Source organism: Camelina sativa, chromosome 6 (genome assembly GCF_030686135.1).
Source record: "Camelina sativa cultivar CO46 ecotype springtype chromosome 6, ASM3068613v1".
Classification (NCBI taxonomy): domain Eukaryota; kingdom Viridiplantae; phylum Streptophyta; class Magnoliopsida; order Brassicales; family Brassicaceae; genus Camelina; species Camelina sativa.
In genome coordinates, this window is record NC_141885.1 from 10,870,034 (window position 1) to 10,896,593 (window position 26,560).

The 26,560-nt window shown below is 37.1% G+C and overlaps 1 non-coding gene across 1 annotated transcript; it reads right to left on the reverse strand.

Moving 5' to 3' along the window:
- Positions 1-10,851: 10,851 nt before the first annotated feature.
- LOC147942418 (small nucleolar RNA R71) lies at positions 10,852-10,958 on the reverse strand. The gene has a single exon (XR_015560500.1). It is a non-coding gene; the product is annotated as a small nucleolar RNA R71 (small nucleolar RNA).
- Between the last annotated feature and the right edge of the window lie 15,602 nt (positions 10,959-26,560).

Sequence of the window (26,560 nt, forward strand, 5' to 3'; positions counted from 1 at the left end):
CATCCCAAGTAGTGATTGCACCAGTAGGGAGAGTCTTTTCCCATAAATGAGCCTTGTCCCCAAGTGAGAAAGGGAACAACCTCAGCTTGAAACCATCTTCACTTACTCCATTGATCTTGGTAAGACCACAGATGCTGTCAAACTCATCAAGATGATCTAGTGGATCCTCCATAGGCAATCCATGGAATTTATTGGCCTGAATCATTGAGATCAATCCACTCTTGATCTCAAAGTTGTTGTTGGCAACAGTTGGTGGCACAATGCCAGCTCTTTGGTTGTGAGTGTTGGGTGCATCTCCAGCACCAATGTTCCTTGGTCTCTGAATCTGATCCTGGTGATCCATAGCTACTATAACCTCTTGTTGTTGCTGAACAACTCTCCTTTGCTTAGCTCCTAAACTCTTGGTCTTGTTGTTGATGTTGTCAATAGGCCTAAGAAGATTGTCCTTTCCTTTAGACCTTGTGTGCATTAACAGACACAAACGATTTTTGCTAGGCAAGCGACTGAGCACAGGCTCAAGTAAGAGGTCAAGTCGACTGGAAAATGATGGTTATAGAGATCCAGCTTCTGGCTCGAGCAGGTGCTCGATCACGACTCGGTCGAGTGGTGGTCGAGTGACTGGTCGAGTGGTACCTGAAATGGAACTTCAACCCAGAAACAGAAGATTCGAGTACAGCAACCTCACAAGCGTATAAAAGAACTTAATCTTAGACTAATATGGATCCTAAATGTCACAAAAACACACTCAAATGGGCAACGGCGCCAAATTGAAACAAGTTTATTTTGTGGTGTGAATGATGATGTATGCAATGGTGAGATATGAATGGAATGATGGATGGGTGTTTCAATTCCCCTTATGCTATTGCAGTACAAGAGGTATCAATCCTAAATGAGTGTTTGTGAACAATTAAGATATGCATATGAATCTAAGTTAAGAGAAATGTAAAGATTGTTTGTCACTAACAATCCTAGGAAGAAAATGTAAAATGCAGAAAATAAACTACAAGAACTAACAACTAGATGCAAATGAAACTGAATGATTGAAACAGTGATAAAGCAAGAACAGAAACAGAACTACTACTAATGAACTAATGCAAGATAAGTATTGAATTGAAAACTAAATGTATGCAACTGGAATGAAACAGGAATGAAACAAGACAAACACAAATCATAGACACAGAGTTCTGGGGATGAACTCGAGCAGCACTCGACCGAGTGTAGGTCGAGTGGGTGGTCGAGCTAGACTAGACTCAGAAACAGAGCAATGCAATAAAAACAGAGTAATGCTAAATCCAATCAAACAACAAGCAAGCAACAGGATTAAGACTAAGATTTCAATAAACAAAGAAGGTCCTGAGGATGGATTCATGGGATGGACTAATCATTGTGGTTATCTAACTTGGTCAACAAATATCAAGCAAACTTTGAGCTAACCTCTAGACATATTAATCTAAGACAAGTTTCTCCCACTCTCATGGTCAAGAAACAATCAAACCTATGCAATTCTAGACTTGTTCTCACACAGTAAAGAATCTACACAAGCAGGCATTAAGCAATACATCTCAAACCAAACAAGACCTCTAATCTCTTAGCAAGCCTAATGGTAAGCTCTAGATCTAGCCTTATCTATGCTTCCTAAACATTGGTGTGATGCTAAGAAGCTTGAAATCAGACTCTACCCTCTCAGATATAGAATCAGCATTAAGATCATCTACCCTAGAAGAGATCTACAACAATCAAGCTTGACCAAGTCACACAAACCACAAGATCAATCCATCCTAACCCATCCTCAAGATCCTAAGGAAACTACTCACAACAATACATGATGATCAAAGTCAAAAACCCAGAAAATATTGAAACTTGCATTATTAGAAAGATTAAACAAAGATCTTCAATATTGATGAAAGGATGAAACTCAAATTCTCAATATCTTGAAAGTTATAGAACCAACAAAATATAAGAATCTAGTCTTCTTTTTTTACGAAGTACAAGATCTTAAAAATAAAAATGCAAAAGGAATAAAACTAAAAAAGGTAAAAACTAGGTTTAGGGAATATCTAAAAAGTTGCACACTTTGGTGGCTGCAGGTACAAGGCCTTATATAGGTGAGGAGGTGGAAGCCCTAAAAATAGAAAAAGTCAAAGTAGTCAACGGCTCGGTCAACTCGACCAGTGCTCGGTCGAGTCCATGGTCGAGCTGGCTTCTCTCGTGCAAACTCCACTCGGTCGAGTCCATCTACCCACTCGGTCGAGTGCTTAGTCGAGTTGGACTCTGGACCTTGGTTCTTCATCCTTAACTCTCTTGCTTTCCCATCAAGATTGCTTCACTTCTCCTCAGGATTGTTTCCATGCTCCTTAAGCTCCAAAATCACCTGTTTATGCATGAAAAGATGCAAATGCAATGCAACTAAACTCTAATGCATGATTAGTCCTAAAGCTACACAATAATGATGAAAATGGCTAGCAAAAGATGCAAAAGATGTGAATAAACTAAGGGCAAACATGGTAAAATATATGAACATCAACAATCCAATGCATTTGACTAATTGTAAGAGTTCGGAATAAATTTGGAGTGTTTAGACAACACTTAAACCCGTTTTATCCTAAAACAGGCTTAAACCAAGAAAAGAGGCTAAAACCGAGAGAAAACACTGATTCGAAGCAGTAAACAGCTATGTTACTCTTTATAGGGTCAGAATGTGTGACAATCCAATGCATTTGACTAATTGTACGAGTTTGGAATAAATTCGGAGTGTTTAGACAACACTTAAACCTGTTTTATCCCAAAACATGCTTAAACAAGGAAAAGAGGCTAAAACCGAGAGAAAACATTGATTCGAAGCAGTAAACAGCTATGTTACTCTTTATAGGGTCAAAATATGTAACAATCCAATGCATTTGACTAATTATAAGAGTTCAAGTTTAATTTGGAGTGTTAAGACACCACTTATACCTATTTTGTCCCGAAACAGGCTAACACCGAGAAAACATTGATTCAAAGCAGTAAACAGATTTGTTACTCTTTCTAGGGTTAGAATGTGTGACAGTCAAATGCATTTTACTAATAATAATATTTCGAGATGAATTTGGAGTGTTTAGACAACACTTAAACCCTTTTTATCCCAAAACAGGCTTAAACCGAGAAAACAGGCTAAAACCGAGAGAAAACATTGATTCGAAGCAGTAAACAGATATGTTACTCTTTCTAGGGTCAAAATATGTAACAATCCAATGCATTTGACAAATTGTAAGAGTTCGAGTTTAATTTGGAGTGTTTAGACACCACTTATACCCATTTTGTCCTGAAACAGGCTAACACCAAGAAAACATTGATTCAAAGCAGTAAACAGCTTTGTTACTCTTTCTAGGGTCAGAATGTGTGACAATCTAATGAGTTTTTCTAATTGTAAGAGTTCGGGATAAATTTGGAGTGTTTAGACAACACTTAAACCCGTTTTATCCCAAAACAGGCTTAAACCGAGAAAACAGGCTAAAACCGAGAGAAAACATTGATTCGAAGCAGTAAACAGATATGTTACTCTTTCTAGGGTCAAAATATGTAACAATCCAATGCATTTGACTTATGATAAGAGTTCAGATTGAATTTGGAGTGTTTAGACACCAATTATATCCATTTTGTCCCGAGACAGGCTAAAACAAAGAAAACATTGATTCGAAGCAGTAAACAGCTTTGTTACTATTTCTAGGGTTAGAATGTGTGACAGTCAAATGCATTTTACTAATAGTAAGATTTCAAGATGAATTTGGAGTGTTTAGACAATACTTAAACCCGTTTTATCCCGAAACAAGCTTAAACCGAGAAAACAGGCTAAAACTGAGAGAAAACATTGATTCGAAGCAGTAAACAGATATGTTACTCTTTTTAGGGTCAAAATATGTAACAATCCAATGCATTTGACTTATGATAAGAGTTCAAGTTGAATTTGGAGTGTTTAGACACCAATTATACCCATTTTGTCCCGAAACAGTCTAAAACAAAGAAAACATTGATTCGAAGCAGTAAACAGCTTTGTTACTATTTCTAGGGTTAGAATGTGTGACAGTCAAATGCATTTTACTAATAGTAAGAGTTCGGGATGAATTTGGAGTGTTTAGACAACACTTAAACCCGTTTTAACCCGAAACAGGCTTAAACCGAGAAAACAGGCTAAAACTGAGAGAAAACATTGATTCGAAGCAGTAAACAGCTATGCTACTCTTTCTAGGGTCAAAATATGTAACAAGCCAATGCATTTGACTCATTATTAGAGTTCATGTTGAATTTGGAGTGTTTAGACACCAATTATACCCATTTTGTCCCGAAACAAGCTAAAACCAGGAAAACATTGATTCGAAGCAGTAAACAGCTTTGTTACTATTTCTAGGGTTAGAATGTGTGACAGTCAAATGCATTTTACTAATAGTAAGATTTCGAGATGAATTTGGAGTGTTTAGACAACACTTAAACACGTTTTATCCCAAAACAGACTTAAACTGAGAAAACAGGCTAAAACCGAGAGAAAACATTGATTCGAAGCAGTAAACAGATATGTTACTCTTTTTATTGTCAAAATATGTAACAATCCAATGCATTTGACTTATGATAAGAGTTCAAGTTGAATTTGGAGTGTTTAGACACCAATTATACCCATTTTGTCCCGAAACAGGCTAAAACAAAGAAAACATTGATTCGAAGCAGTAAACAACTTTGTTACTATTTCTAGGGTTAGAATGTGTGACAGTCAAATGCATTTTACTAATAGTAAGAGTTCGAGATGAATTTGGAGTGTTTAGACAACACTTAAACACGTTTTATCCCAAAACAGGTTTAAACCAAGAAAACAGGCTAAAATCAAGAGAAAACATTGATTCGAAGCAGTAAACAGCTATGTTACTCTTTCTAGGGTCAAAATATGTAACAATCTAATGCATTTGAGTAATTATAAGAGTTCCTGTAAAATTTGGAGTGTTTAAACACCACTTTTACCCATTTTGTCCTGAAATAGGCTAAAACCGAGAAAACACTGATTCGAAGCAGTAAACAGCTATGTTACTCTTTATAGGTTCAGAATGTGTGACAATCCAATGCATTTGACTAATTGTAAGAGTTCGGAATAAATTCGGAGTGTTTAGACAACACTTAAACCCGTTTTATCCCAAAACATGCTTAAACAAGGAAAAGAGGCTAAGACCGAGAGAAAACATTGATTCGAAGCAGTAAACAGCTATGTTACTCTTTATAGGGTCACAATATGTAACAATCCAATGCATTTGACTAATTATAAGAGTTCAAGTTTAATTTGAAGTGTTTAGACACCACTTATACCTATTTTGTCCCGAAACAGGCTAACACCGAGATAACATTGATTCAAAGCAGTAAACAGCTTTGTTACTCTTTCTAGGGTTAGAATGTGTGACAGTCAAATGCATTTTACTAATAATAATATTTCGAGATGAATTTGGAGTGTTTAGACAACACTTAAACCCGTTTTATCCCAAAACAGGCTTAAACCGAGAAAACAGGCTAAAACCGAGAGAAAACATTGATTCGAAGCAGTAAACAGATATGTTACTCTTTCTAGGGTCAAAATATGTAACAATCCAATGTATTTGACTTATGATAAGAGTTCAGGTTGAATTTGGAGTGTTTAGACACTAATTATACCCATTTTGTCCCGAAACAGGCTAAAACAAAGAAAACATTGATTCGAAGCAGTATCCAGCTTTGTTACTATTTCTAGGGTTATAATGTGTGACAGTCAAATGCGTTTTACTAATAGTAAGATTTCGAGATGAATTTGGAGTGTTTAGACAACACTTAAACCCGTTTTATCCCGAAACAGGCTTAAACCGAGAAAACATTGATTCGAAGCAGTAAACAGATATGTTACTCTTTTTAGGGTCAAAATATGTAACAATCCAATGCATTTGACTTATGATAAGAGTTCAAGTTGAATTTGGAGTGTTTAGACACCAATTATACCCATTTTGTCCCGAAACAGGCTAAAACAAAGAAAACATTGATTCGAAGCAGTAAACAGCTTTGTTACTACTTCTAGGGTTAGAATGTGTGACAGTCAAATGCATTTTACTAATAGTAAGAGTTCGAGATTAATTTGGAGTGTTTAGACAACACTTAAACACGTTTTATCCCAAAACAGGCTTAAACCAAGAAAACAGGCTAAAATCAAGAGAAAACATTGATTCGAAGCAGTAAACAGCTATGTTACTCTTTTTAGGGTCAAAATATGTAACAATCCAATGCATTTGACTTATGATAAGAGTTCAAGTTGAATTTGGAGTGTTTAGACACCAATTATACCCATTTTGTCCCGAAACAGGCTAAAACAAAGAAAACATTGATTCGAAGCAGTAAACAGATTTGTTACTATTTCTAGGGTTAGAATGTGTGACAGTCAAATGCATTTTACTAATAGTAAGAGTTCGGGATGAATTTGGAGTGTTTAGACAACACTTAAACCCGTTTTATCCCGAAACAGGCTTAAACCGAGAAAACAGGCTAAAACTGAGAGAAAACATTGATTCGAAGCAGTAAACAGCTATGCTACTCTTTCTAGGGTCAAAATATGTAACAATCCAATTCATTTGACTCATTATAAGAGATCATGTTGAATTTGGAGTGTTTAGACACCAGTTATACCCATTTTGTCCTGAAATAGGCTAAAACCGAGAAAACAATGATTCGAATCAGTAAACAGCTTTTTTACTGTTTATAGGGTCAGAATGTGTGACAATCCAATGCATTTGACTAATTGTAAGAGTTCGGAATAAATTCGGAGTGTTTAGACAACACTTAAACCCGTTTTATCCCAAAACATGTTTAAACAAGGAAAAGAGGCTAAAACCGAGAGAAAACATTGCTTCGAAGCAGTAAACAGCTATGTTTCTCTTTATAGGGTCAAAATATGTAACAATCCAATGCATTTGACTAATTATAAGAGTTCAAGTTTAATTTGGAGTGTTTAGACACCACTTATACCTATTTTGTCCCGAAACAGGCTAACACCGAGAAAACATTGATTCAAAGCAGTAAACAGCTTTGTTACTCTTTCTAGGGTTAGAATGTGTGACAGTCAAATGCATTTTACTAATAATTTTATTTCGAGATGAATTTGGAGTGTTTAGACAACACTTAAACCCGTTTTATCCTAAAACAGGCTTAAACCGAGAAAACAGGCTAAAACCGAGAGAAAACATTGATTCGAAGCAGTAAACAGATATGTTACTCTTTCTAGGGTCAAAATATGTAACAATCCAATGTATTTGACTTATGATAAGAGTTCAGGTTGAATTTGGAGTGTTTAGACACCAATTATATCCATTTTGTCCCGAAACAGGCTAAAACAAAGAAAACATTGATTCGAAGCAGTAACCAGCTTTGTTACTATTTCTAGGATTATAATGTGTGACAGTCAAATGCATTTTACTAATAGTAAGATTTCGAGATGAATTTGGAGTGTTTAGACAACACTTAAACCCGTTTTATCCCGAAACAGGCTAAAATCGAGAAAACAGGCTAAAACCGAGAGAAAACATTGATTCGAAGCAGTAAACAGATATGTTACTCTTTTTAGGGTCAAAATATGTAACAATCCAATGCATTTGACTTATGATAAGAGTTCAAGTTGAATTTGGAGTGTTTAGACACCAATTATACCCATTTTGTCCCGAAATAGGCTAAAACAAAAACATTGATTCGAAGCAGTAAACAGCTTTGTTACTATTTCTAGGGTTAGAATGTGTGACAGTCAAATGCAATATACTAATAGTAAGAGTTCGAGATGAATTTGGAGTGTTTAGACGACACTTAAACACGTTTTATCCCAAAACAAGCTTAAACTAAGAAAACAGGCTAAAATCAAGAGAAAACATTGATTCGAAGCAGTAAACAACTATGTTACTCTTTCTAGGGTCAAAATATGTAACAATCTAATGCATTTGAATAATTATAAGAGTTCCTATAAAATTTGGAGTGTTTAAACACCACTTTTACCCATTTTGTCCTGAAATAGGCTAAAATCGAGAAAACAATGATTCGAAGCAGTAAACAGCTTTTTTACTGTTTATAGGGTCAGAATGTGTTATAATCCAATGCATTTGACTAATTGTAAGAGTTCGGAATAAATTTGGAGTGTTTAGACAACACTTAAACCCGTTTTATCCTAAAACAGGCTTAAACCAAGAAAAGAGGCTAAAACCGAGAGAAAACACTGATTAGAAGCAGTAAACAGCTATGTTACTCTTTATAGGGTCAAAAAATGTAACAATCTGATGTTCATATATTTTACCTTGTTTTCCCTTAGTTTATTCACAACTTTTGCATCTTTTGCTATCCATTTAGGCCATTATTGTGTAGCTTTAGGACTAATCATGCATTAGAGTGTAGTTGCATTGCATTTGCATTTTTTCATGCATAAACAGGTGATTTTGGAGCTTAAGGAGCATGGAAGCAATGCTGAGGAGAAGTGAAGCTGTCCTGAGGAGAAAACAAGAGAGTTAAGGCTGTAGAATCAAGGTCCGGAGTCCAACTCGACCGCACCACTCGACCACCACTCGACCGTGTGCTGAGGAGGACTCGACCGAGTGGAGAATGCACGAGAGAAGCCAGCTCGACCAGCCACCTGACCGAGCACTGGTCGAGTTGACCGAGCCGTTGACCACTTTGACTTTTTGTATTTTTAGGGCTTCCACCTCACCTCCTATATAAGGCCCTTGTACTTGCAGCCACAAAGGAGTCCAGCTTTTTAGAGAGTCTAAAACCTAGTTTTTACCTTTTTTAGATATTATTCCTTTTGCACTTTTATTTTATTTTTAGATTTTGTACTTGTTTGAGAGAGAAAGACTAGATTCTTATATTTTGTTTGTTTCATAACTTTCAAAGTATTAAGATTTCGAGTTTTATTTCTTCATCAATATTGTAGATCTCTGTTTCATCTCTCTAATGATGCAAGTTTCATTATTTTCTGGGTTTTTGACATATTTCACCATGTGTTCTTGTGAGTAGTTTGTTTAGGACCTTGAGGATGGGTTAGGCTGGGTTGATCTTGTGGTTTGTTTGATTTGGTCAAGTTTGACTGTTGTAGATCTCTTCTAGGCTAGATGATCTTAATGCTGATCCTATATCTGAGAGGGTAGGGTTTGATTTCAAGCATCTTAGCATCACACCAATGTCTAAGGAGCATAGATAAGGCTAGATCTAGAGCTTACCATTAGGCTTGCTAAGAGATTAGGAGTCTTGTTTGGTTTGAGATGTATTGCTTAATGCCTGCTTGTGTAGATTCTTTTCTTTGTGAGAACAAGTCTAGAATTGCATAGGTTTGATTGTTTCTTGCCATGAGAGTGGATTAAACATGTATTAGAATAGTATGTCTAGAGATCAGCTCAATGTTTGCTTGAGATTTGTTTACCAAGTTAGATAACCACAATGATTAGCTCAGCCCATGAATCCCTCCTCAAGGCCTTCTTTGTTTATTGAAATCCTAGTCTAAATATCATTGCTTGTTTGTTGTTTGATTGGTTTTAGCTTTGCTCTGTTTTTCTTGTGTTGCTCTGTTTTCACGTTTAAGTCTAGCTCGACCACCCACTCGACCTACACTCGGTCGAGTGCTGCTCGAGTTCATCCCCAGAACTTGTGTTTTTGATTTGTGATTGTCTTGTTTCATTCCTGTTTCATTTCCATTGCATTCACGTAGTTTCCTGTTCATTACTTGTCTTGCATTAGTCCATTAGCATAGTTTCTATCTTTGTTCTAGTTTCATTATAGCTTCAAGTTGTTTGTTCTGTTTGCATTTAGTATCTCATTTTAGGATTTTTAGTGACAAACAATCTTTACAATTGGCTTGACTTAGACTCATATGCACATCTTAATTGTTCACAATCACTCAGATAGGATTGACACCTCTTATACTGCAACTGCATAAGGGGAATTGAAACACCCTGACTTCTATTCATTCCATACATCATCATTCCTTACATCATTCATTCATACACCACAAAGGAAAGTCAGTTTCAATTTGGCGCCGTTGCCCATTTGAGTGTGTTTTGTGACATTTAGGATCATTATTAGTCTAAGATTAAGTTCATTTTAAACACTTGTGAAGTTACTGAACTCGAATCTTCCTTTGCTTGGCTGTTTTGTGTTTCAGGTACCCACTCGACCACCTACTCGACCACCACTCAATCGAGCTGTGATCGAGCACTTGATCGAGCCAGAAGCCGGATCAAATTAGCCATTACTTCCCAGTCGACTCGACCACCCACTAGAGCCTGCACTCGACCGTGTACCTGTTCGAGTCCGTAGTAGAGTTTGTTGCTGCACACAAGGTCAAAAGGCAAAAATAGTCTTCAACAGCCTATTGACAACATCCACAGGCTACAAAAGGGTTTGAGACATAAGCAAGGAAGAGTAGTTCAACATCAACAAGGTCAAGACATCATGGAGCAACAAGCTATCCATGAGCAAAGACCAAGGCACATTGGTGCAGGAGATGCACCCAATACCCACAACCAAAGGGCTGGAATTGTGCCACCTTCAGTAGCCAACAATAACTTTGAGATCAAGAGTGGATTGATCTCAATGATACAAGCAAACAAGTTTCATGGGTTGCCAATGGAGGATCCACTAGATCACCTTGATGAGTTTGACAGAATATGTGGACTCACTAAGATCAATGGAGTGAGTGAAGATGGATTCAAATTAAGACTCTTCCCATTTTCTCTTGGAGACAAAGCTCACCTTTGGGAGAAGACTCTTCCTACTGGAGCTATCACCACATGGGATGCATGCAAGAAAGCTTTTTTGGCCAAGTTCTTCTCCAATGCAAGGACTGCTAGGCTGAGGAATGAGATTTCTGGGTTTGCTCAAAGGAATAATGAGAGCTTTTGTGAAGCTTGGGAGAGGTTTAAAGGATTCCAAACTCAGTGTCCTCACCATGGCTTCAGCAATGAGTCACTTCTAAGCACCTTGTATAGAGGAGTGCTTCCCAAGATAAGAATGCTTCTTGACACAGCCTCTAATGGCAACTTCCTCAACAAGAATGTGGAAGAAGGATGGGAATTAGTTGAGAATCTTGCTCAATCTGATGGCAATTATAATGAGGACTATGATAGGACCATAAGGAGCTCCTCAACTGATCAAGAGGACAAGTATAAGAAGGATTTGAAGATGGTCAATGAGAAGCTTGACAAGATCCTCCTCAGCCAATCCAAGTCCATTCACTTCATTGGTGAAGAGGAAGCTCCAGTTCAAGAGGGGGAGCCTGAATTTGCTGAGTTATGCTACATGCAGAACCAGGGAGGATTCAAAGGCTACAACCAAGGAGGTTTCAAGAACAACAATCTCTCTTACAGGAGCACCAATGTGGCCAACCCTCAAGACCAGGTCTATCCACCTCCTCAACCTCAACAGCAACAAAACTACATCCCCAAGCAACAACACCAAGTGTTCCAGCCCCAATTGTGTCCCCCACCAGGGTTTCAGACTAACCAAGGCCAGGAACAAGACTTAAGAGCAATGATGCACCAGTTGTTGATTGGGCAAACAAAAGGCAAGATTGAGACAACAAACAGGATTGCTGAGCTGAACAAGAGGATAGATGATATTTACAATGAACTTCATGACAAGTATGACACACTGACATCCAGGATGGTGACTATGGAGATCAACCAAGCTTCTGCATCAAAGAATGACCATAACAAGGGCACAGCCATTGTACAAAGTACTGAATTTGCCAATGCTATCAATCTTCACAGTGGGAGAGTCTTACCAACACGGCTAGGAGCACATCCCAACACTGAGGACAGTGGAATTCAAGAAGGGGAGGGTTTCCAACAGGAAGAAACTCAGGATGAACACACCATTGAATTCGACGTACCACTCGACCACTCACTCGACCGAGTAGGTGGTCGAGCACCCGATCGAGCTGATTCTCAAGGGAAAATCAATCCAGTTACCTCCAAAGAAAAGGAAGTCCGGTTCATTCCTCCTCCTTACAAGCCTCCACTACCTTTCCCAGGAAGATTTAAGAAACAGATGGTTGAAAAATACAAGGCATTGTTTAACAAACAAGTTAGAGAGATTGAGCTTAGGATACCTCTAATAGATGCCTTTGTGATGATTCCTCCTTACCAAAAATTCTTGAAAGATGCTGTGATGGAAAGGATCAAGGAAGTTCAAGGGATGGTGATTCTCAGCCATGAGTGTAGTGCCATAATCCAAAAGCAAGTGAACCCTCAAAAGCTAAGAGATCCTGGTTCCTTTACTCTACCTTGCTCTATAGGGCCCTTAACCTTCAATAGATGCCTTTGTGATTTGGGAGCCTCAGTGAGCCTAATGCCTCTATCAGTTGCTAAGCGCCTAGGGTTTACAAGGTATAAGACATGCAACATCTCCCTAATCCTAGCTGATAGATCAATAAGATTACCACATGGTGTTTTGGAAGATCTACCAGTTAGAGTTGGAGCAGTGGAAGTCCCAACAGACTTTGTAGTCTTGGAAATGGATGAAGAACCAAAAGATCCTTTGATCTTGGGGAGACCTTTCCTAGCTACAGCAGGAGCAATAATTGATGTGAGACAAGGAAAGATTGATCTCAACTTGGGAGAAGACCTCAAAATGACATTTGACATTGTAGAGGCTATGAAGAAACCAACAATTGGAGGACAAATCTTTTGGGTTGAAGAGTTGGACAACTTGTCAGGAGAATTGATGGAAGAGCTAGCAGAACAAGATCACCTTAGAACTGTTTTGACCAAAAGTGGAGAGGAAGGGTTTATCCATGAAGAGGCTAAGGCCTATGAAGATATATTGGACTCCTGTGAAGAATCACACCATCCAGAGGTCTTTGAGGGGTTACCAGCATTAAGAGAGGAAGTTTGGGCAGTTCAAACAGCAGATACGGATAGCTCGACCACCCACTCGAGCACACACTCGGCCGAGCACCAACACTACTCGACCGAGTGCACTTCCGAATCCCACACAGACGACTGGTCTGAACTGAACGCACCAAAAGTAGAGCTAAAACCTCTCCCTTCTGGGCTAAGGAGGATGCCATTTGGATTATGTAATGCTCCAGCTACCTTTCAAAGGTGCATGATGTCAATCTTCTCTGATCTTATTGAGGATGTGGTTGAAGTTTTTATGGATGACTTCTCTGTCTATGGAGATTCCTTTTCTTCTTGTCTTACTAATCTATGCAGAGTTTTAAAGAGATGTGAGGAGACAAATCTAGTCCTAAATTGGGAAAAATGTCACTTCATGGTTGAAGAAGGGATAGTTCTTGGTCATAAGATTTCAAAGAAAGGTATTGAGGTTGACAAAGCAAAAATTGAAGTCATGGTTCAACTTCAACCACCAAAAACAGTTAAGGACATAAGAAGCTTTCTTGGTCATGCTGGATTTTATAGAAGGTTCATCAAGGATTTCTCAAAGATAGCTAGGCCATTGACAAGGTTGCTTTGCAAGGAGACGAGTTCAACTTTGATGAAGATTGTTTGAAGGCTTTCAAGGAGATCAAGGCTCCTCTAATATCAGCCCCAATAGTCCAAGCTCCAAACTGGGATCTTCCATTTGAGATTATGTGTGATGCTTCAGACTTTGCAGTGGGGGCAGTTCTGGGACAGAAAAAATATAAGAAGCTGCATGTTATTCACTATGCAAGTAGGACCTTGGATGAAACTCAAGGAAGATATTCAACAACAGAGAAAGAGCTTCTAACAGTGGTCTTTGCCTTTGAAAAATTCAGAAGCTACTTAGTAGGGTCCAAAGTAATTGTGTACACTGATCATGCTGCTTTGAGGCACATCTACTCAAAGAAGGACACAAAACCAAGGTTGCTAAGATGGATTCTGCTTCTCCAAGAGTTTGACATGGAAATAGTTGATAAAAAAGGGATTGAGAATGGAGTAGCTGATCATTTGTCCAGAATGAGGATAGAGGAGGAGATTCCAATTGATGATTCAATGTCTGAGGAGAAGCTGATGCTGATAGCGACAACTCGGCCTCCAACTCGACCGCCCACTCGAGCATGCACTCGATCGAGTATGTTTGGGCACACGATCGAGCAGGATGAGATGGAGGAGTGGATGGCACTTGAAAGTGAAGATTTACCTTGGTATGCTGACATAGTCAATTACAAGGTGTGTGAAGAAGTCCCAGCAGATATGGACCCTTATAAGAAGAAAAAGCTCCTCAAGGACATCAATGGGTACTATTGGGATGAACCTTACTTATACAAAAAGGGATCAGATGGGTTGTTTAGAAGGTGCATAGCAGAAAATGAAGTTGAAGGAGTGCTAGGGCATTGTCATGGTTCCACTTATGGAGGCCATTTTGCAACTTTCAAAACTGCCCAGAAAGTCTTACAAGCTGGTCTATGGTGGCCTACACTATTCAAAGACACTCACAAGTTCATCACAAAGTGTGATGCTTGCCAAAGAATGGGAAATATCACAAGAAGGAATGAAATGCCCCAAAACCCAATTCTGGAAGTTGAGATATTTGATGTGTGGGGAATTGATTTCATGGGACCTTTTAATCCTCCTTCAAATGGGAATGTCTACATATTAGTGGCAGTGGACTATGTCTCCAAGTGGGTAGAGGCTATTGCCAGCCCTACTAATGATCACAAAGTGGTGCTTAAACTTTTTAAGACCATAATCTTCCCAAAGTATGGAATTCCAAGAGCTGTGATTAGTGATGGAGGAACACACTTCATTAACAAGATCTTTGAAGGAATGCTAAGGAAGTATGGAGTCAAACACAAGGTGTCTACAGCCTACCATCCCCAAACAAGTGGACAAGTTGAAGTGTCAAAGAAACAAATCAAGGCCATTCTATCAAGAATAGTAGGAGCAACAAGAAAGGATTGGTCTAGTAAACTTGATGAAACACTTTGGGCCTATAGAACAGCTTTCAAGACACCTATAGGAAGAACCCCATTCCAACTGGTCTATGGCAAGTCTTGCCATCACCCAGTTGAAGTTGAGTACAAAGCCCTATGGGCAATCAAACTTTTGAACTTGGATCTTGAGACAGCACAAGCTAAGAGAAACCTTGATCTGCATGAGCTTGAGGAAATCAGATTGGAAGCTTATGAAAACTCCAAAATCTACAAGGAAAGAACTAAAGCCTTCCATGATAAGAAGATTCTCATCAAGGACTTACAGGCTGGAGACCAAGCTTTGCTTTACAATTCAAGACTCAAGTTATTCCCTGGGAAGTTGAAAAGTAGATGGGGAGGCCCTTTTAAGATAAAGGAGATCCTACCATATGGGCTGTCACACTTCTCAACAAGGATGGTAGTGAGTTCACAGTCAATGGTCAGAGAGTTAAGAAGTATTTAGGAGAAAAGGAAACACCTGAGAAGTTCACAATGCTTCTCCATGATGCTCCACAAGCCTAAAAAGGATACCAAAGTCAAGCTTAGTGACTTTAAACAAGCTCACTAGGGAGGAAGTCCCTAAGGTATCCATGTACATATTGTTTAAGGTTTTTGGTATTTTGATTTTTGTTTTGGTATTTTCATGATCAGGGAAGCAAGGGAGACCAGATAGAAGAGGAAAAGAAGACTCGTGGTCCAGCTCGACCCCCTCACTCGAGCACGTACTCGACCGAGTCTCGGTCGATCCCCATCGTCGAGCTGCCCCAATCTCCACCTCCAAGTCACCAACAAGACCCCAACTACTCCTATGACAGCATGCGGATGGATGTGGACAACTACTTCCACAATCCCTAAGGTACCACTATCACCTTCTCTTGTAGATATCATTGCATTTGACATTGTGTTTGGTTTTTTGTTTTTCATCTTGAATCCTCAATCAAATTTCTTTCACACAGGGACTGTATGATTTAAGTTTGGGGGAGGGTTTGAGATAGCATTTGACATTGTGTTTTGTGATTCTTATTTCAAATTTTTAGCATAATCATGTTAATACTTGCATAGCATCTAAGGCATAGAAAAACCCTAAAAATTTGAAATTTTTTGCAAAAATCTTTATAAAAAAAAGAGTGTTCATGTAGTTTGCACTGCACATTAGGATCTTGTTTAGCATGTTTCATGTAGGATTGTATAGTACTTGCATTAGGGATCTATGATGAGTATTCCCTTATTAGCTTGTTTATTCACTAGACTAGGATCAATGCCCAAGTTAATAGTACTTTGATGCTAGTTGAGTGGTTAGAATAAGATTGAACCAGGCCTTGAATTCCTACATTGCATTTGGTCTAAATTGAAGCATGTTGAGATTTGAAACCATTTCCTATTTATAAGAACCTAATATTGACTTTCAATTATCAATGTGTGCAATGCTTTAAACTCATGGATACCACATACATATTTGGATCATCTTCTTCCTTTTTACCACTCTTGTTGATCCAAGTAGCTGATTTCCTCATTAAGAATCATTTCCCCTACCCCTAAACCAAACCTTCTTTCAAGCCATGTTTATTCTTGTGTGTGTGAGGCCTATTTTTGGGATTGAGCTTGGTAGAAAGTGTTAGGTTTGAACTGACAAGAGTAAAGCCTTGTGTAGTTCTAGTTTGCATTTTTCAAACTAGATAGGACTAGGTGGTTCACTTTTTGGGTTTGGGACTTGGCTATTATGAAAAGAAAAGAGGAAAAAGAGAAAGAAAAGGTTAGAGTCTTTAGGAGGGGAATGTGTTTAAGAAAATTTAAAGTCTAGTGAAAAAATGGGAAGAATAAGGTTGTTTAAAGATGGTTCTAGTTAAAGAAAAGAAAGAAAGGAAAGAGAAGTCTAGCAAAATGCTTATATGTCTTAAGAATAAGAAGAAAAGAGAACCATAGCAAATAAGTAAGAATCCCCCATTCCACTAGAAAGATCAAATAAGAAACCTCTCCTAAGACTTTAAAACCAAAAGAGAAAAGGGTGAAAAAGAAGAAAAGAAGTTAAAGGGTAGCACTAGGACCAATTGGGTTTAGATTGATAGGATAAACACTTTGGGTACCTTTGGGTAGACAAGGTTTTGTTCTTGTATGTGTCTAAGTGTTCTTACCTTTAGCATTCTTCTAAAGCTCAATTCATTTTTTATGAGAGAACCTTGATATTGATAAGCCCTACTCTAAAAAGAGACCATCATTGTCTCTAAGTATAGCTCATTCAACTTGCATCATAGTACTAGTAACTTGGACATTGATTCTAGATAGTCTATTTGCAAGCTTTAGGAGCTGAGATCCCACTTTCAAAACTCACCTACCTTCTTTTGTCTTTGATTATTTGCTTGAGGGCAAGCAAAGACTAAGTTTGGGGGTGTTGATGTTCATATATTTTACCTTGTTTTCCCTTAGTTTATTCACAACTTTTGCATCTTTTGCTATCCATTTAGGCCATTATTGTGTAGCTTTAGGACTAATCATGCATTAGAGTGTAGTTGCATTGCATTTGCATCTTTTCATGCATAAACAGGTGATTTTGGAGCTTAAGGAGCATGGAAGCAATGCTGAGGAGAAGTGAAGCTGTCCTGAGGAGAAAACAAGAGAGTTAAGGCTGTAGAATCAAGGTCCGGAGTCCAACTCGACCGCATCACTCGACCACCACTCGACCGTGTGCTGAGGAGGACTCGACCGAGTGGAGAATGCACGAGAGAAGCCAGCTCGACCCCCCACTCGACCGAGCACTGGTCGAGTTGACCGAGCCGTTGACTACTTTGACTTTTTGTATTTTTAGGGCTTCCACCTCACCTCCTATATAAGGCCCTTGTACTTGCAGCCACAAAAGAGTCCAGCTTTTTAGAGAGTCTAAAACCTAGTTTTTACCTTTTTTAGATATTATTCCTTTTGCACTTTTATTTTTAGATCTTGTACTTGTTTGAGAGAGAAAGACTAGATTCTTATATTTTGTTTGTTTCATAACTTTCAAAGTATTAAGATTTCGAGTTTTATTCCTTCATTAATATTGTAGATCTCTGTTTCATCTCTCTAATGATGCAAGTTTCATTATTTTCTGGGTTTTTGACATATTTCACCATGTGTTCTTGTGAGTAGTTTGTTTAGGACCTTGAGGATGGGTTAGGCTGGGTTGATCTTGTGGTTTGTTTGATTTGGTAAAGCTTGATTGTTGTAGATCTCTTCTAGGCTAGATGATCTTAATGCTGATCCTATATCTGAGAGGGTAGGGTTTGATTTAAAGCATCTTAGCATCACACCAATGTCTAAGGAGCATAGATAAGGCTAGATCTAGAGCTTACCATTAGGCTTGCTAAGAGATTAGGAGTCTTGTTTGGTTTGAGATGTATTGCTTAATGCCTGCTTGTGTAGATTCTTTTCTTTGTGAGAACAAGTCTAGAATTGCATAGGTTTGATTGTTTCTTGCCATGAGAGTGGATTAAACATGTATTAGAATAGTATGTCTAGAGATCAGCTCAATGTTTGCTTGAGATTTGTTGACCAAGTTAGATAACCACAATGATTAGCTCAGCCCATGAATCCCTCCTCAAGGCCTTCTTTGTTTATTGAAATCCTAGTCTAAATATCATTGCTTGTTTGTTGTTTGATTGGTTTTAGCTTTGCTCTGTTTTTCTTGTGTTGCTCTGTTTTCACGTTTAAGTCTAGCTTGACCACCCACTCGACCTACACTCGGTCGAGTGCTGCTCGAGTTCATCCCCAGAACTTGTGTTTTTGATTTGTGATTGTCTTGTTTCATTCCTGTTTCATTTCCATTGCATTCACGTAGTTTCCTGTTCATTACTTGTCTTGCATTAGTCCATTAGCATAGTTTCTATCTTTGTTCAAGTTTCATTATAGCTTTAATTTGTCTGTTCTGTTTGCATTTAGTATCTTATTCTAATTGTTTTTACTTTCTGCATTTCATACCTCATTTTAGGATTGTTAGTGACAAACAACCTTTACAATTGGCTTGACTTAGACTCATATGCACATCTTAATTGTTCACAATCACTCAGATAGGATTGACACCTCTTATACTGCAACTGCATAAGGGGAATTGAAACACCCTGACTTCTATTCATTCCATACATCATCATTCCTTACATCATTCATTCATACACCACAAAGGAAAGTCAGTTATACAATCCAATGCATTTGACTAATTATAAGAGTTCGAGTTTAATTTGGAGTGTTTAGACACCACTTATACCCATTTTGTCCCGAAACAGGCTAACACCGAGAAAACATTGATTCAAAGCAGTAAACAGCTTTGTTACTCTTTCTAGGGTCCGAATGTGTGACAATCTAATGAATTTTACTAATTGTAAGAGTTTGGGATGAATTTGGAGTGTTTAGACAACACTTAAACCCGTTTTATCCCAAAACAGGCTTAAACCGAGAAAACAGGCTAAAACCGAGAGAAAACATTGATTCGAAGCAGTAAACAGATATGTTACTCTTTCTAGGGTCAAAATATGTAACAATCCAATGCATTTGACTTATGATAAGAGTTCAGGTTGAATTTGGAGTGTTTAGACACCAATTATACCCATTTTGTCCCGAAACAGGCTAAAACAAAGAAAACATTGATTCGAAGCAGTAAATAGCTTTGTTACTATTTCTAGGGTTAGAATGTGTGGCAGTCAAATGCATTTTACTATTAGTAAGATTTCGAGATGAATTTGGAGTGTTTAGACAACACTTAAACCCGTTTTATCCCGAAACAGGCTTAAACCGAGAAAACAGGCTAAAACCGAGAGAAAACATTGATTCGAAGCAGTAAACAGCTTTGTTACTGTTTATAGGGTCAGAATGTGTGAAAATCCAATGCATTTGACTTATGATAAGAGTTGAAGTTGAATTTGGAGTGTTTAGACACCAATTATACCCATTTTGTCCCGAAACAGGCTAAAACAAAGAAAACATTGATTCGAAGCAGTAAACAGCTTTGTTACTATTTCTAGGGTTAGAATGTGTGACAGTCAAATGCATTTTACTAATAGTAAGATTTTGAGATGAATTTGGAGTGTTTAGACAACACTTAAACCCGTTTTATCCCAAAACAGGCTTAAACCGAGAAAACAGGCTAAAACCGAGAGAAAACATTGATTCGAAGTAGTAAACAGATATGTTACTCTTTCTAGGGTCAAAATATGTAACAATCCAATGCATTTGACTTATGATAAGAGTTCAAGTTGAATTTGGAGTGTTTAGACACCAATTATACCCATTTTGTCCCGAAACAAGCTAAAACAAAGAAAACATTGATTCGAAGCAGTAAACAGCTTTGTTACTATTTCTAGGGTTAGAATGTGTGACAGTCTAATGCATTTTACTATTAGTAAGATTTCGAGATGAATTTGGAGTGTTTAGACAACACTTAAACCCGTTTTATCCCGAAACAGGCTTAAACCGAGAAAACAGGCTAAAACCGAGAGAAAACATTGATTCGAAGCAGTAAACAGATATGTTACTCTTTTTAGGGTCAAAATATGTAACAATCCAATGCATTTGACTTATGATAAGAGTTCATGTTGAATTTGGAGTGTTTAGACACCAATTATACCCATTTTGTCCTAAAACAGGCTAAAACCAGGAAAACATTGAGTCGAAACAGTAAACAGCTTTGTTACTATTTCTAGGGTTAGAATGTGTGACAGTCAAATGCATTTTACTAATAGTAAGATTTCGAGATGAATTTGGAGTGTTTAGACAACACTTAAACACGTTTTATCCCGAAACAGTCTTAAACTGAGAAAACAGGCTAAACCCGAGAGAAAACATTGATTCGAAGCAGTAAACAGATATGTTACTCTTTTTAGGGTCAAAATATGTAACAATCCAATGCATTTGACTTATGATAAGAGTTCAAGTTGAATTTGGAGTGTTTAGACACCAATTATACCCATTTTGTCCCGAAACAGGCTATAACAAAGAAAACATTGATTCGAAGCAGTAAACAGCTTTGTTACTATTTCTAGGGTTAGAATGTGTGACAGTCAAATGCATTTTACTAATAGTAAGAGTTCGAGATGAATTTGGAGTGTTTAGACAACACTTAAACACGTTTTATCCCAAAACAGGTTTAAACCAAGAAAACAGGCTAAAATCAAGAGAAAACATTGACTCGAAGCAGTAAACAGCTATGTTACTCTTTCTATGGTCAAAATATGTAACAATCCAATGCATTTGACTTATGATAAGAGTTCAGGTTGAATTTGGAGTGTTTAGACACCAATTATACCCATTTTGTCCCGAAACAGGCTAAAACAAAGAAAACATTGATTCGAAGCAGTAAACAGCTTTGTTACTATTTCTAGGGTTAGAATGTGTGACAGTCAAATGCATTTTACTATTAGTAAGATTTCGAGATGAATTTGGAGTGTTTAGACAACACTTAAACCCGTTTTATCCCGAAACAGGCTTAAACCGAGAAAACAGGCTAAAACCGAGAGAAAACATTGATTCGAAGCAGTAAACAGATACGTTACTCTTTTTAGGGTCAAAATATGTAACAATCCAATGCATTTGACTTATGATAAGAGTTCAAGTTGAATTTGGAGTGTTTTGACACCAATTATACCCATTTTGTCCCGAAACAGGCTAAAACAAAGAAAACATTGATTCAAAGCAGTAAACAGCTTTGTTACTATTTCTAGGGTTAGAATGTGTGACAGTCAAATGCAATTTACTAATAGTAAGAGTTCGAGATGAATTTGGAGTGTTTAGACAACACTTAAACACGTTTTATCCCAAAACATGCTTAAACCAAGAAAACAGGCTAAAATCAAGAGAAAACTTTGATTCGAAGCAGTAAACAACTATGTTACTCTTTCTAGGGTCAAAATATGTAACAATCTAATGCATTTGAGTAATTATAAGAGTTCAGGTTGAATTTGGAGTGTTTAGACACCAATTATACCCATTTTGTCCCGAAACAGGCTAAAACAAAGAAAACATTGATTCGAAGCAGTAAACAGCTTTGTTACTATTTCTAGGGTTAGAATGTGTGACAGTCAAATGCATTTTACTATTAGTAAGATTTCGAGATGAATTTGGAGTGTTTAGACAACACTTAAACCCGTTTTATCCCGAAACAGGCTTAAACCGAGAAAACAGGCTAAAACCGAGAGAAAACATTGATTCGAAGCAGTAAACAGATATGTTACTCTTTTTAGGAACAGAATATGTAACAATCCAATGCATTTGACTTATGATAAGAGTTCAAGTTGAATTTGGAGTGTTTAGACACCAATTATACCCATTTTGTCCCGAAATAGGCTAAAACAAAGAAAACATTGATTCGAAGCAGTAAACAGCTTTGTTACTACTTCTAGGGTTAGAATGTGTGACAGTCAAATGCATTTTACTAATAGTAAGAGTTCGAGATTAATTTGGAGTGTTTAGACAACACTTAAACACGTTTTATCCCAAAACAAGCTTAAACCAAGACAACAGGCTAAAATCAAGAGAAAACATTGATTCGAAGCAGTAAACAACTATGTTACTCTTTCTAGGGTCAAAAGATGTAACAATCTAATGCATTTGAGTAATTATAAGAGTTCCTGTAAAATTTGGAGTGTTTAAACACCACTTTTACCCATTTTGTCCTGAAATAGGCTAAAACCGAGAAAACAATGATTCGAAGCAGTAAACAGCTTTTTTACTGTTTATAGGGTCAGAATGTGTGACAATCCAATGCATTTTACTAATAGTAAGATTTTGAGATGAATTTGGAGTGTTTAGACAACACTTAAACCCGTTTTATCCCGAAACAGGCTTAAACCGAGAAAACAGGCTAAAACCGAGAGAAAACATTGATTCGAAGCAGTAAACAGCTATGTTACTCTTTCTAGGGTCAAAATATGTAATAATCCAATGCATTTGACTCATTGTAAGAGTTCAGGTTGAATTTGGAGTGTTTAGACACCAATTATACCCATTTTGTCCCGAAAAAGGCTAAAACCAAGAAAACATTGATTTGAAGCAGTAAACAGCTTTGTTACTATTTCGAGGGTTAGAATGTGTGACAGTCAAATGCATTTTACTAATAGTAGGATTTTGAGATGAATTTGGAGTGTTTAGACAACACTTAAACCCGTTTTATCCAAAAATAGGCTTAAATCTAGAAAATAGGCTAAAACCGAGAAAACAATGATTCGTAGCAGTAAACAGCTATGTTACTGTTTATAGGGTCAGAATGTGTGACAATCCAATGCATTTGAGTAATTATAAGAGTTCCTGTAAAATTTGGAGTGTTTAAACACCACTTTTACCCATTTTGTCCTGAAATAGGCTAAAACCGAGAAAACAATGATTCGAAGCAGTAAACAGCTTTGTTACTGTTTACAGGGTCAGAATGTGTGACAATCCAATGCATTTGACTAATTGTAAGAGTTCGGAATAAATTTGGAGTGTTTAGACAACACTTAAACCCGTTTTATCCTAAAACAGGCTTAAACCAAGAAAAGAGGCTAAAACCGAGAGAAAACACTGATTCGAAGCAGTAAACAGCTATGTTACTCTTTATAGGGTCAAAAATGTAACAATCCAATACATTTGACTAATTATAAGAGTTCGAGTTTAATTTGGAGTGTTTAGACACCACTTATACCCATTTTGTCCCAAAACAGGCTAACATCGAGAAAACATTGATTAAAAGCAGTAAACAGCTTTGTTACTCTTTCTAGGGTCAGAATGTGTGACAGTCAAATGCATTTTACTAATAGTAAGAGTTCGAGATGAATTTGGAGTGTTTAGACAACACTTAAACACGTTTTATCCCAAAACTGGCTTAAACCAAGAAAACATGCTAAAATCGAGAGAAAACATTGATTCGAAGCAGTAAACAGCTATGTTACTCTTTCTAGGGTCAAAATATGTAACAATCTAATGCATTTGAGTAATTATAAGAGTTCCTGTAAAATTTGGAGTGTTTAAACACCACTTTTACCCATTTTGTCCCAAAACAGGCTAACACCGAGAAAACATTGATTAAAAGCAGTAAACAGCTTTGTTACTCTTTCTAGGGTCAGAATGTGTGACAGTCAAATGCATTTTACTAATAGTAAGAGTTCGAGATGAATTTTGAGTGTTTAGACAACACTTAAACACGTTTTATCCCAAAACAGGCTTAAACCAAGAAAACATGCTAAAATCGAGAGAAAACATTGATTCGAAGCAGTAAACAGCTATGTTACTCTTTCTAGGGTCAAAATATGTAACAATCTAATGCATTTGAGTAATTATAAGAGTTCCTGTTAAATTTGGAGTGTTTAAACACCACTTTTACCCATTTTGTCCTGAAATAGGCTAAAACCGAGAAAACATTGATTCGAAGCAGTAAACAGCTTTGTTACTGTTTATAGGGTCAGAATGTGTGAAAATCCAATGCATTTGACTTATGATAAGAGTTGAAGTTGAATTTGGAGTGTTTAGACACCAATTATACCCATTTTGTCCCGAAACAGGCTAAAACAAAGAAAACATTGATTTGAAGCAGTAAACAGCTTTGTTACTATTTCTAGGGTTAGAATGTGTGACAGTCAAATGCATTTTACTAATAGTAAGATTTTGAGATGAATTTGGAGTGTTTAGACAACACTTAAACACGTTTTATCCCAAAACAGGCTTAAACTGAGAAAACAGGCTAAACCCGAGAGAAAACATTGATTCGAAGCAGTAAACAGATATGTTACTCTTTTTAGGGTCAAAATATGTAACAATCCAATGCATTTGACTTATGATAAGAGTTCAAGTTGAATTTGGAGTGTTTAGACACCAATTATACCCATTTTGTCCCGAAACAGGCTAAAACAAAGAAAACATTGATTCGAAGCAGTAAACAGCTTTGTTACTACTTCTAGGGTTAGAATGTGTGACAGTCAAATGCATTTTACTAATAGTAAGAGTTCGAGATTAATTTGGAGTGTTTAGACAACACTTAAACACGTTTTATCCCAAAACAAGCTTAAACCAAGACAACAGGCTAAAATCAAGAGAAAACATTGATTCGAAGCAGTAAACAACTATGTTACTCTTTCTAGGGTCAAAAGATGTAACAATCTAATGCATTTGAGTAATTATAAGAGTTCCTGTAAAATTTGGAGTGTTTAAACACCACTTTTACCCATTTTGTCCTGAAATAGGCTAAAACCGAGAAAACAATGATTCGAAGCAGTAAACAGCTTTTTTACTGTTTATAGGGTCAGAATGTGTGACAATCCAATGCATTTTACTAATAGTAAGATTTTGAGATGAATTTGGAGTGTTTAGACAACACTTAAACCCGTTTTATCCCGAAACAGGCTTAAACCGAGAAAACAGGCTAAAACCGAGAGAAAACATTGATTCGAAGCAGTAAACAGCTATGTTACTCTTTCTAGGGTCAAAATATGTAATAATCCAATGCATTTGACTCATTGTAAGAGTTCAGGTTGAATTTGGAGTGTTTAGACACCAATTATACCCATTTTGTCCCGAAAAAGGCTAAAACCAAGAAAACATTGATTTGAAGCAGTAAACAGCTTTGTTACTATTTCGAGGGTTAGAATGTGTGACAGTCAAATGCATTTTACTAATAGTAGGATTTTGAGATGAATTTGGAGTGTTTAGACAACACTTAAACCCGTTTTATCCAAAAATAGGCTTAAATCTAGAAAATAGGCTAAAACCGAGAAAACAATGATTCGTAGCAGTAAACAGCTATGTTACTGTTTATAGGGTCAGAATGTGTGACAATCCAATGCATTTGAGTAATTATAAGAGTTCCTGTAAAATTTGGAGTGTTTAAACACCACTTTTACCCATTTTGTCCTGAAATAGGCTAAAACCGAGAAAACAATGATTCGAAGCAGTAAACAGCTTTGTTACTGTTTACAGGGTCAGAATGTGTGACAATCCAATGCATTTGACTAATTGAAAGAGTTCGGAATAAATTTGGAGTGTTTAGACAACACTTAAACCCGTTTTATCCTAAAACAGGCTTAAACCAAGAAAAGAGGCTAAAACCGAGAGAAAACACTGATTCGAAGCAGTAAACAGCTATGTTACTCTTTATAGGGTCAAAAATGTAACAATCCAATACATTTGACTAATTATAAGAGTTCGAGTTTAATTTGGAGTGTTTAGACACCACTTATACCCATTTTGTCCCAAAACAGGCTAACATCGAGAAAACATTGATTAAAAGCAGTAAACAGCTTTGTTACTCTTTCTAGGGTCAGAATGTGTGACAGTCAAATGCATTTTACTAATAGTAAGAGTTCGAGATGAATTTGGAGTGTTTAGACAACACTTAAACACGTTTTATCCCAAAACAGGCTTAAACCAAGAAAACATGCTAAAATCGAGAGAAAACATTGATTCGAAGCAGTAAACAGCTATGTTACTCTTTCTAGGGTCAAAATATGTAACAATCTAATGCATTTGAGTAATTATAAGAGTTCCTGTAAAATTTGGAGTGTTTAAACACCACTTTTACCCATTTTGTCCCAAAACAGGCTAACACCGAGAAAACATTGATTAAAAGCAGTAAACAGCTTTGTTACTCTTTCTAGGGTCAGAATGTGTGACAGTCAAATGCATTTTACTAATAGTAAGAGTTCGAGATGAATTTTGAGTGTTTAGACAACACTTAAA